A 10,436-nucleotide genomic window follows, 5' to 3' on the forward strand; every position below is an offset into this window, starting at 1 on the left:
AGCAATTTTGGGTGGGCTCTGGAGGCAGAATCCTTCTTTGCTCTTCTTCATTTAGAGGATCCCTGCTGAGGTTGCCACACTCACAAAAGCCTATAGCTAAAAAGTGAAACAAAACCCTATTTTACAACCAGCTGGGCATGCCTATGATTCTCCCTGATTTCTGGTGAATGTTAAATTCATCAATTTGGGTTAATGATTAAGCAAAGCTAGGAGACCTAAGTGAGGCTTTTTTGCTTCCTACTATTTCTTCCCTGAAACCAGACTTTGTGCAGCCGTCCACCATGTAGGGTACCACAGTAAGCTGTCGCTAAGAGGCTGGGCTTGGTCTGCTTACTGCAGATCTTCTCATCCATAAACACCAAGTGATCCAGTTGCCTACCAACTTGACTTCATGGAAAAGAGAAAGTAAGGAGTGGCTGACTATAGCTGTGTGCTGCTATTAAGGTGAAGTGGTGCTGCCCACTCATAGAGTCAAGCCTAAGATAGAGTTTTGTCCAACTGTGGCATGTGGTAGGGTGGCTCAGAAGGGTGTGTGTGAGGGGGGAGGGCTATGTACACATAGGTGTGTGCGTGTGTGTGATGGATAGTGATAGAGAGAAAAAGAGAGAGAACTTTGAGCAATAGTTTCCTCCTCCTTTGGGCAGAGGAAGAGCCCTGTCTCAAATCAACTATGGTCAAAGAGGAAGTGGGTAAAGGAGATGAACATGAGAACCAGGTTTCTCTAAATACATTATTTTGCTCTCAGGGAGCTTAGACTCTAGATAGGAGCAGGCTCTACTAAATAAAACTGGTCACTTAATAATACAAATTAGGCTTACAGATGAGTTGAAGAGAGCAAGAACCCTGAGCTGGTATCATTAGGGAAGATCTTGAGCTGGAAGCAGAATTTTAATTAAAATTTGAATGATGAATTTCATTTCAAAAAACTGCAAGAATGACATTTCGATGGGTGAGCCTAAAGCAATCTTAAATGTTCAATTTCTTATCTGGTTTTTCAATAAATCCTTTGGTTTTGGTGTTATGAAGTTATGGCAGTGACCAGGTAGCCTGAGAATTTCCCATAAAATACTTCTTCCTGTTTTATAGGGGGAAAAATGTAGTTTTTATAGAAGGAGGCAAAAAACAGAACTTTACCAAAAGTCACTCCTTTTCCATTTCATGTCTGTTTTTTAGAATCTATGACAAATGTATTAGCTGTCGCATGAATGGTTTTCTTGTCTTTAACCACTTTCGAAGGTAAAGCTAGAATTAAAAATGTTAAAATTAAAAGTCTCCATCATAGGAGAAATCACACCTGGAAGGGGACATGCTTGTATTTGAAGTTGTATCTCCTTGCCTTAGTTCCAGATAAGGCAAGCTGTTGATGGATTTAGAGCTTAGGCGCATTGAGTGCTATCATATAAAAATCCAGAGTATTACTATAGCCACACCATATGGGAGGGGATTTTGGTCCATTGTGAAGATTCCAGGCATAGGGATTGTCCTAACTTCAGATCAAAGTGTGTGGAATTAAGGAAACTGATCTTCATTACTATCCTCCAATATTCTACCACTGTGGTCACTGTTGACATTTTCATTTTACAGAAAAGAGGACATCCAAGACTGCTTGGAAATCCACCCAGTTAGTAGATGAGCATGTTCTGTAAACTCCATATCTTATCTACAAGATAAAAAGCACCTAAAAACAGAGTCAATCCTATTTAATTTAACTCTTGCCCACCCACTCCTCACAAGCATCCTCTCCTCCCTGACGTATGCACCCAGATATTTTATGTCAAGATATTTACATCTTTAGGGAGCTATTGAAAAGGTACTTTTCCAGAATCTCATTATTGATTAAATGATTTTCCAGTAATCATTAGAGCTCTCTTGGCCTCCGTTTCAACATCTGTACACATCAGAAATGATAACCTTTACCTTGCATATAATTATAATACTGTGCAGGTAATTTTACTATATGGATTGTTTAAATTCATATTTTAAAATACGCTTGTTTGTGAATCAAATCCTACTCATTGGGTGTCTGGTATGGGCCGGGAATAATGATAGCTAAGGTGTAAGTATGTACATAACAGATTCTCATCCTCTCTGCTAGAGCTTACAATTAAATAGACGAGGCACAGATCATACATTTAAATAGATACAAAAACAAACATGTTGTGAATAGGGTGCATGGAGGAAGATTAGCACGAGGGTTCAATTCAATTTTTAGTATCAGACTAGTCCTCTTTGAGAAAGTGACCATTAAACTGAGATTGAAGGGCGGTTTGAATTAATCCAAGCAAAAGGAGGGAGATAGCATATTCCAGAGAGATGGGATCAGCATGTGTTGAAGCAAAGTGGGCAAGGGCTGTGGGTACATGTCCTAAAGGGCCACGGAAAATGTGGGTTTTATTTTAAAAGCAAAGGGAAGCCACTTTATGACCTTATTCTAGCATTACTTGTCTCCCCTACTTGATTGTAAACTCCATGAGGCTAGAAACCAAAATGAACATGTTGTTGCCTCTCTTACAGAACCAGATACCATGATTTGTTAAGCAAATATTTGCTAACTAGAGTGTTCTAAGTTACAGAGATAGCAGAAGTGCTTCGTGAGGTATTTTTCTCAAGATTCACCACAACTTGAACAGCTCTTGAGCTGCGTGAAGATGAGAACGTTAACTTTGTTCCATCAGACTAAGTATGTTTTAAAAGTAGAGGCAAATACTTCACCCAATATAGTCTCTGTGTGTTTTTAAGTAATGATGAATAACTCCACATATTACACTTCCTTCCTTCTGAAGTGTTTCATATTTGTTTTTTCTTGTTCCCTTTAGGTTTTTCAAGAAATTACAATGATGCTGGTGAATGTTTCACGTAGTTCTTGGCTGTCACTTCACAAAAGGAAAAACAAATAGAATGATCTCAGGGTAATTGTCGCTATATTCTGGACAGGGATCAGTAGCCATCCTGTAAACTTGTGCTCTGAGCCTAGCGGACACCAGACCCAGTAGTGGATGTTTTATCTCATTGCTTACAATGTGAGCGAACAGTGGGGGGTGTCCTCTCCTTAATAGTCCTATTATCCTGCTATCCTTACTTCTGCTACTTTTATTTATGGCTTTTTACACTGCAGAATGATCCCTTGATATTTCCTTCCACAAAGGATTCTGCGAAAATTGAAAAGCTCAAATTCTCATTATGCTTTATATGTGGTTTCTCGAGGTGTTTCTTGATGAATTCATCCTTTTGTAAATTCATCATTATAACAATTGGGCATAAAAACAGATTTTATACAAAATTCTTTCAATTCTCTCAATCGTGTCTTTTTTCTCTATATTAGGTACAAAATGCTGAGGGGTTCATTTTACTTTCATTTAAGCCATTACCCCCATGTGAGAAATGCCTTATTATAAGAATATTTTTTAGTATTATCATTTGAGGACGGGAAGTATCATTTGCACGGCAGTAGTACAGGAGAAAACTGAACGTTTTACAGTACTAGGAATTCAGCTGACGCCTGGTGCCTTTTGTGTTAGAGAAAACATAATGGAAAATACTCATTTGATAAATATGAATTGGATGACAATGAGGACACAGCAGTAAACGGAACCCAATCACTTCTGAATAGAGGTCTGATGTGCTTGTGGCCACGGGACCCATGTGAACTAATTGAAGCCACTTTGGCTGTTCACACTTGTCAGGCTCTGTAGCTTTCAGTGACTGGAAGCAGGAAGGGCTATGGGTTTCCTCCCCAGGGATGTTACCACCAGTGATATGGCAGCATGAAAGAAACTCACGGGCCAAATTCCACCACATATCCAAACTTTTATTATCAAGTAGGCCCAGAAGCAGTGATATAACCTTTTCTCTACATTTGGTGAAGTCTCCACTCTATGGTGTTTTCTTTCAGGCAGTCCAATGAGTATTTTGCATGAAAGGACAAATATGACAGCACTCTGATGAGAGGATCAGCTAAAGTAGTGATCTTCAAACATATCTGCTCCCATGTCTTCCTCATACATTTAAGTTGAAAATAGGATTTTACTACAAGTTTAACAGTTGCATGGATGAACTTTTCATTATAATGTGTATTGTGGTATAAACATAGTTTTGTAAAAACTGTGGAATTAAAGACTATTCCCATCACATTCTGACAAAAAAAAGTCTGACTTGGTTTTTCTACTTCAGTTAAACATGCCCCCTGTGAAAACCACGTCAATTCTGAGTTCCATCCTTAAGTGCTTGGTAGGTAGGTACAAGGCACTGGACTTTGCTGTAAATGTGTTTGTTACCTAGATGAAATAGGGTTCTGACCCTTAGTATAGCTTTCCTAATATTTCTTTGCTTGTTGTCAAAGGACTCTGATTGCCACATTGTCATTTTGTTTGGTGCCCAGAGTCTCATCCCTGACCCCAGGATGAGTATGTATGACTCTTTTTGTTAAAGAAGGTGATGAGACAGACAAATGTGAATTGGGGTTATGAATTGAGGGGGAGTACCATTTCAAGCTAAAGGAAAGAGTATCTATGCAAACTAAGAATCTGAAAAACTATTCCATTATAATAATTTCTCTTCACATACTACTTAAAAACCTCAGGTAACCAGGATACATACTCTCCCAGTTTGAAGACTGCTTGCCAATGATGAGTCTGTTGTAGATAATAGTAAACACCTTTATAACGACAAGACATGGCAAACGCACTGGTGAGGGAGAAAGCTAGAAAAATAATAAAGGATGAGTTTGATTGTTGATGTAATTTTAATATGTTGTGACTTTTGACATTGAATTGAAGACATTCTTAAGCACTCAGACATTGGTGTTGGCCTCCAGTCTCACCCTATCCTCCTTCCTGCTTGCTTCCATGGGCGACCGCCCGCTGCTTTGCTCCTTTCTGAGACAATCCTTCCCCTTTCGTATTCAATCCCATCTCTCCCTTTTACTCAGGGACACTATCTCTCCAGCAGTTTTCTACCATTTTCATTATCGATCTCCTCCTTTCCTCTGCATCAGTCCCATCACCATATAAAGATACTGTTATATCTGCCATTTAAAAAGAAAACAAAGCAAAGCAAAACACATAAACAGACCCTCTCCTGACTTTATTTTCTCTCCAGCTGTCACCCCATTTACTTACTTTTCTTCAAGGCAAAACCCTTCAGAAGAGTTGTCTCTACCGTCTGGGTTCAAACTCTTCTCTCATCCCTTCTCAAACACATAAATTCTACTTTCATGTCTACTTTCACACGAAGCTGTTCTTGTCAAGCCCCCAGTGACCTCTCCATTTCTCTGTCTTCAGGTCATTTGACCCATCAATAGTATTTAACATATTTGCTTCCTTCCTCTATCTGGTAATTCCAGGATACCATATCTTCTCACCTCTCCTCCTGTCACTGGCTGTTCCTTTTCAGTTTTCTTGGGTAGCCATTTCTCTTCTCCTAGACTTATTAGTGTTTGAGTATCCAAGAACAGACCCCTTCTCCTCTAGGTCACCATTCATTTTGATAATTCTTACCCAGGTCAAGACATTAAATACCATCAATATGCATAAGACTCTTACATGTATAACTCTGGCTTAGACCTTTTTCCCAAGTCCCAGTCTTGCTCACCCAGCTGACTTCTCAGCGTCTCCGCTTGCCTATCTAGTAGCAGCTCACAGTCAACATACTCCAAACTGACTTCTGATCTGTTCCTAGTAAGCTACTCCCTGCAGCTTTCCCCACCTTGAAATGGAGGGGCAACATGTTTTCTATTGGCCGGGGCACAAAACCACAGATATTACTTTTGGTTCTGCTCTCGGATCATTTTATCCAACCACTTTTCACCCCTCCACTGCTGCTCGCTGCTCCAAGCCCTCATAAACTCTTTCCTGGATTACTGTGGTGGCCTCCTAACTGCTTGGCCTTAGTCTACTCTGCTCTTATTCTTAATCTGTAGCTAGACTGACCTCTTTAAAGACAGATTAAGCCCTTCAGTTGCTCAAAACCTGCAGAGGCTTGCCATTTTAGTCCGAATAAGACCTAGAGTTCTCACTATAACCACAAGACCTCATTTTCAACAACACTATTTTTGCTCACTCTGCTCCATCTACACTGGCTTCCTTCTTGTTCTGCAAACACACCAGGAATTGCTTGCCTTAGGGGCTGTGCACTGCCTGGCTCCTCTGCTTAGTTACTCTTGCCTCAAATATCCTTCAAGTCTTACCTCCTCAATGAGACTTATCCAGACATACCCTATTTAAAATTATGCCTTGCTGTCATTACTTCTGGTCCCTACATTTTCCTCCATGGTATTACTTAGTATTTTCTAACATTCTTTATTATTTCATTATCTATTATGCTTAGTATTTATTGTTATCTTCCTTTGGATAGAATATCAACTCTATGAGGGCAGGGAGCTAAGTCTGTTTTTTCAGTAGTATTTACTCAAGAACCTAGAATAGTGCCTGGCATATAGTAGAGAAAATAAATCAATCATTAGTATTAGAATGAACACTAAAGATAGGGAATAAATGAAGAAAAGGTAAATGTTTAAATTCGAAACAGAGAACTTCCACATACGTAGCTGTAGTAAGAGATACAGTGATAAACGACTGAGAAAAACTATTCCCAATGGTGGTGGAGTATGAAGGCCTTGGGAGGAGTTTCTGGAGCTCCACAATATCACGTTTAGGAGAGAAACCAAAGAACTAAGAACTGAGACTTGACAAGTGGTCCTTGGATAGGTGGAAAGCACTGTTACTCTTAGAGATTTTCAGTGAAGAGCCAAACTAAAGTTCCAGACACGGGCAGACTCCCTAATGACTAGCACACATTTTGGAAACCAAAAGACTTGGACATCAATACAACTCATTAGCAGTTTCTAGAGGAATTGAACTTATCCTTCTCTACCTCATTTTCCAAATTTGCAAAATGGGAATATTGGTTTCTTAGTTTCCAGAGGATACCAAGTTTAAAAGAGAGTGACAGAGACCTTTGGGTGTTCCCCCAGGTAAAGAGTTCTATAAACACAGGTTTTGTTATGATGATTCAGCCAGTCCGGTGGGAAACACAGCTGGCCATACCTGCATTGCAGGCCTGGTTTCCTTTTGACCTATCAAAAAGCGTGACTGTCAGCAAAACATTCTCCATGGCTCTGAATTTGCTGATTTGCATCTTATAATGTTCACTGCCCCCTTTTACAATGAGGCTGCCTAGTGATTAAAAAAGGTTAATATGGGAAAATGACTGATGTGGTCAAGGCTTGGCCTTTGCTCAAAATGTTCTTAAGTTCTTATTCAGGAAGAAGCTTGAGGGTGAAACTAAAAGTATTTTTCTTTCTGTAAGGAAAAAGAGAGCAGATCTTTTCCTAGCTTCTTAATATTGATGCCTCAGGAACATTGTTAGTTACATAAATGCTGCCCAATTGAGAAGAATTGTATATTTGCGAATATCGAAATATTGTAACTTATCAATTTTTAAAGAGTTATGTTACCATCTGATTGTCAATAGCCATCTATTGAATTTCTACTATTTACTCTCCAGTTGGAGATCCTGTTCTTCACCAGAGTTTGTATATTATTAGAGAGATATGGAATTTTCCATTAGTATTTTTCTCTTGCATTAATTCAACAATTTGTTGTTATCAAAAACCTGCGAAGTAAAGTAGTTTTTTTCAATGCCCTGGGCACTTAAAGAAGTGCGAGCCATCGTTTCTGCCTTGGGGGATGTTAATGCAATTGCTGAAATAACACAGAGGAGAAATTAGGGAACACAGCACAGGCTACTGGACAAATCAAAAAATACTTTGTGGATGAAGAGAGACAGTCATTGAATATCTGAAAGGCATCAGCCCAAACCCGTCACTTCAAATATGAAGAAACAGAAGCAGAGATAATTTAAGGGATTTACCCCAAAATGAAGGTAAATAGCATAGATCAGTAGAGAAAATTTTGTGTGTGTGTGTGTTTTAATGATCCTGAAAACTATAGCTTGAGAAGAATATTGAAAGGAACAAAAAAGTATGGGAAGAGTAATCATCAATAAACAGCCTGAGTTAAGGCATGAAAGACCAAATGGGCAAGTCAGGCACCATTTTCCTCTCTGATGAGAGGGGCTGGAGAAAGGTCTCACAGAGCAGAGGACATTAGATCCGATATAGCAATATGATGGCAACATTTCATGTTTTGGCAAAGAGAAAGAAGGACATAGCCTACTCATCCTTCTTCTTGCTGCCTGTCATCTCCTTGCCCTTCGAATTTTCTCTTCACACTGTTATTCTTACCCTGTCCTTGATCATTTCACTGCTGTCACTTGAGTCTGAATTCTCTTTGCCCTTTCAGCTCCTAACTAGTCTTTTGGGTCTTTCTCTGGCTGAATGTAGCCAACAGTCCTTGCACAAGTGTGGGCAAATGTTGATGTGGTTGGTTGGTTATATCTTTTGGGTTTTGGGGGGACTTTTTCCTTCATCGACCTATTTATTTATTATTTATTTATTTATTTTTAGGTGCGGCAACCCTTGGTTAACCTCACAGATTGCAAAGACCTTGTTAGCTTACTTCCTTATTTTTTAATTTATTTTTTATGCCTACAGTACCTGGTCTTCCTAGGTGGTCTCCCATCCAAGTACTAACCAGGCCCAACCCTGCTTAGCTTCCAAGATCAGACAGGATTGGGCTTATTCAGGGTAGCAAGGCTGTAGATCCTTCGCTGAGTTAATTGTCCTTTTTTGGTGTCTGATAATTACTATTATGACATTCTCCAACTCAAAAACCAAACAGACAAACAAATAAGTTCAAAAGAATTATAATGTCAGCGATAAATTTCAGCCTCCTTTTCCAGCTATCCGAGAGCCTCTGCAACCTAGTCTCAAATTCCATTATCACCTTATCTATGTGACTATGTAATTTTTACACAGTGCAGGATAAATAAATATCTCTGCTGATTATCTTAGGCTTTTTTCGTATTTTTTCTCCAACTATTTTGCCTACTTGAATTACCTTTTTGTATTTTTTCTCCAACTATTCATATTTTTTCTCCAACTATTTTTTCTCCAACTATTTTGCCTACTTCTATTTGTATTTTTTCTCCAACTATTTTGCCTACTTGAATTACCTTTTCTTTTTTCATCTATTTCTGTCAAAATTCTACAACACTTTCAACCACAACACAAGCCCCAACCTCCTCTATAGAATCTCTCAGAATTCGTAACCTTCTTCTAAACCACTATCAATGATACTTGAACCTATATTGCTTTTAAGTCGCTCCCTAGAGTCTTCTTGTGTTGGAATCATTTCTGTGCTTCTATAGGTAAGTTCCTGCATATGAATCAGACCAAAGTATGAAACCCAATGTACAGAATGTAGGCCAAAAATTGAAAAGTTTTTGAAAGTCCGACTGATTAAATGAATGAGAAAATTGCCACTCCTGTGTTTCCTGGCATCATTCCTTGTATGTAGGTTAAATGAGCCTTCTGCTGGAATATGATCATCTAAGGGGAATACAGTGGTCATTCTGTCTTGTATTTCCATGAATTTAGGTGTATTTATTCAAGAGTATATTTCAACAACATTGCAATGGGTCATAATTTTTTTCTGGACACTGCTTTATGAAATGAAAGCTTTTACTTTTTGAATGTATTTCAAGATAGAAACAAAAGACTTTTAATTGAATTTTTAAAAAGTGTTTTTAAAAAATGTGTCAAGAGTTCAAATTACATTAGGGAGAAAAGGCATTAAAGGAACTCGTGGTTACCCAAGTTAGCACCCCCAAGTTTCAGGGTCACTATTTAAAAACACGTCTCAGCAGTTGGCTTTGCTCTTACCACTTAAGAGCAAAGAGTACTAGTCAAAAACATACTCAAAAGAAACTAAATGTTCAGTCACTAGAAATCACCTTTTCCATGAAGAAATAAAATAAAAGCTTAAGGGTAAATGTATTCTTCTTCTCAGGAACTAGAAATCCAGCTTCAAATATACACAGTAGTTTCAAGCTCTACTGAGCCAGAGTTATCCCATTAATTATGGATGACATTATGGTTTAAACAAATACAAATTGTTTTGCCCTCACCTTTAGAACCTCCTGAAGCAAATGTTTGATTCCCAGTGAGAATCATTTTGCACAGCTCAGGTCTTGAATTATTAGAAAAGCTGCAGTAATATTCTGCCATCCAAAAATATAATCTTGTCTTGTTGATACTTGACTTTCACTTTACTGTGTTCTGTTATTTAGTGGGAGGGAGAGCTGAGGGGAGGAAGATCATGGTTCTCTCTACAGTTACTGAAGATGACTTAATAAGCAGAATGATGGAGGAAAACTTCATCTCCAGGCCAAGAATTGTATAAATTCTGACATTTTCTTCTATTCCAAGCTCATAGCAGATATTACTGATGGGTGAAAGCTTTTCCACTCAACTCAAATGCAACTTTAGACTTTGTTAATGCCGCTGCTAGGACTTGTCATAGTTACACTGATTGCGC

At 38.6% G+C, this 10,436-nt stretch overlaps 1 long non-coding RNA gene and 1 pseudogene across 2 annotated transcripts; one reads left to right on the forward strand and one right to left on the reverse strand.

The window, feature by feature from the left end:
• Positions 1-251: 251 nt before the first annotated feature.
• LOC120605211 (uncharacterized) lies at positions 252-4,387 on the forward strand. Of its 2 annotated transcripts, none has more exons than XR_005653548.1 (3): positions 252-405; positions 2,817-3,020; positions 3,893-4,387. It is a non-coding gene; the product is annotated as an uncharacterized LOC120605211 (long non-coding RNA). The 2 variants fall into 2 exon arrangements; XR_005653547.1 differs by having other exon boundaries at positions 2,817-2,909.
• A 4,155-nt stretch (positions 4,388-8,542) lies between these two features.
• Positions 8,543-8,661, reverse strand: LOC120605397 (uncharacterized; annotated as a pseudogene).
• Between the last annotated feature and the right edge of the window lie 1,775 nt (positions 8,662-10,436).

Source organism: Pteropus medius, unplaced genomic scaffold (genome assembly GCF_902729225.1).
Source record: "Pteropus medius unplaced genomic scaffold, Ma_sr-lr_union100, whole genome shotgun sequence".
Classification (NCBI taxonomy): Eukaryota; Metazoa; Chordata; class Mammalia; order Chiroptera; family Pteropodidae; genus Pteropus; species Pteropus medius.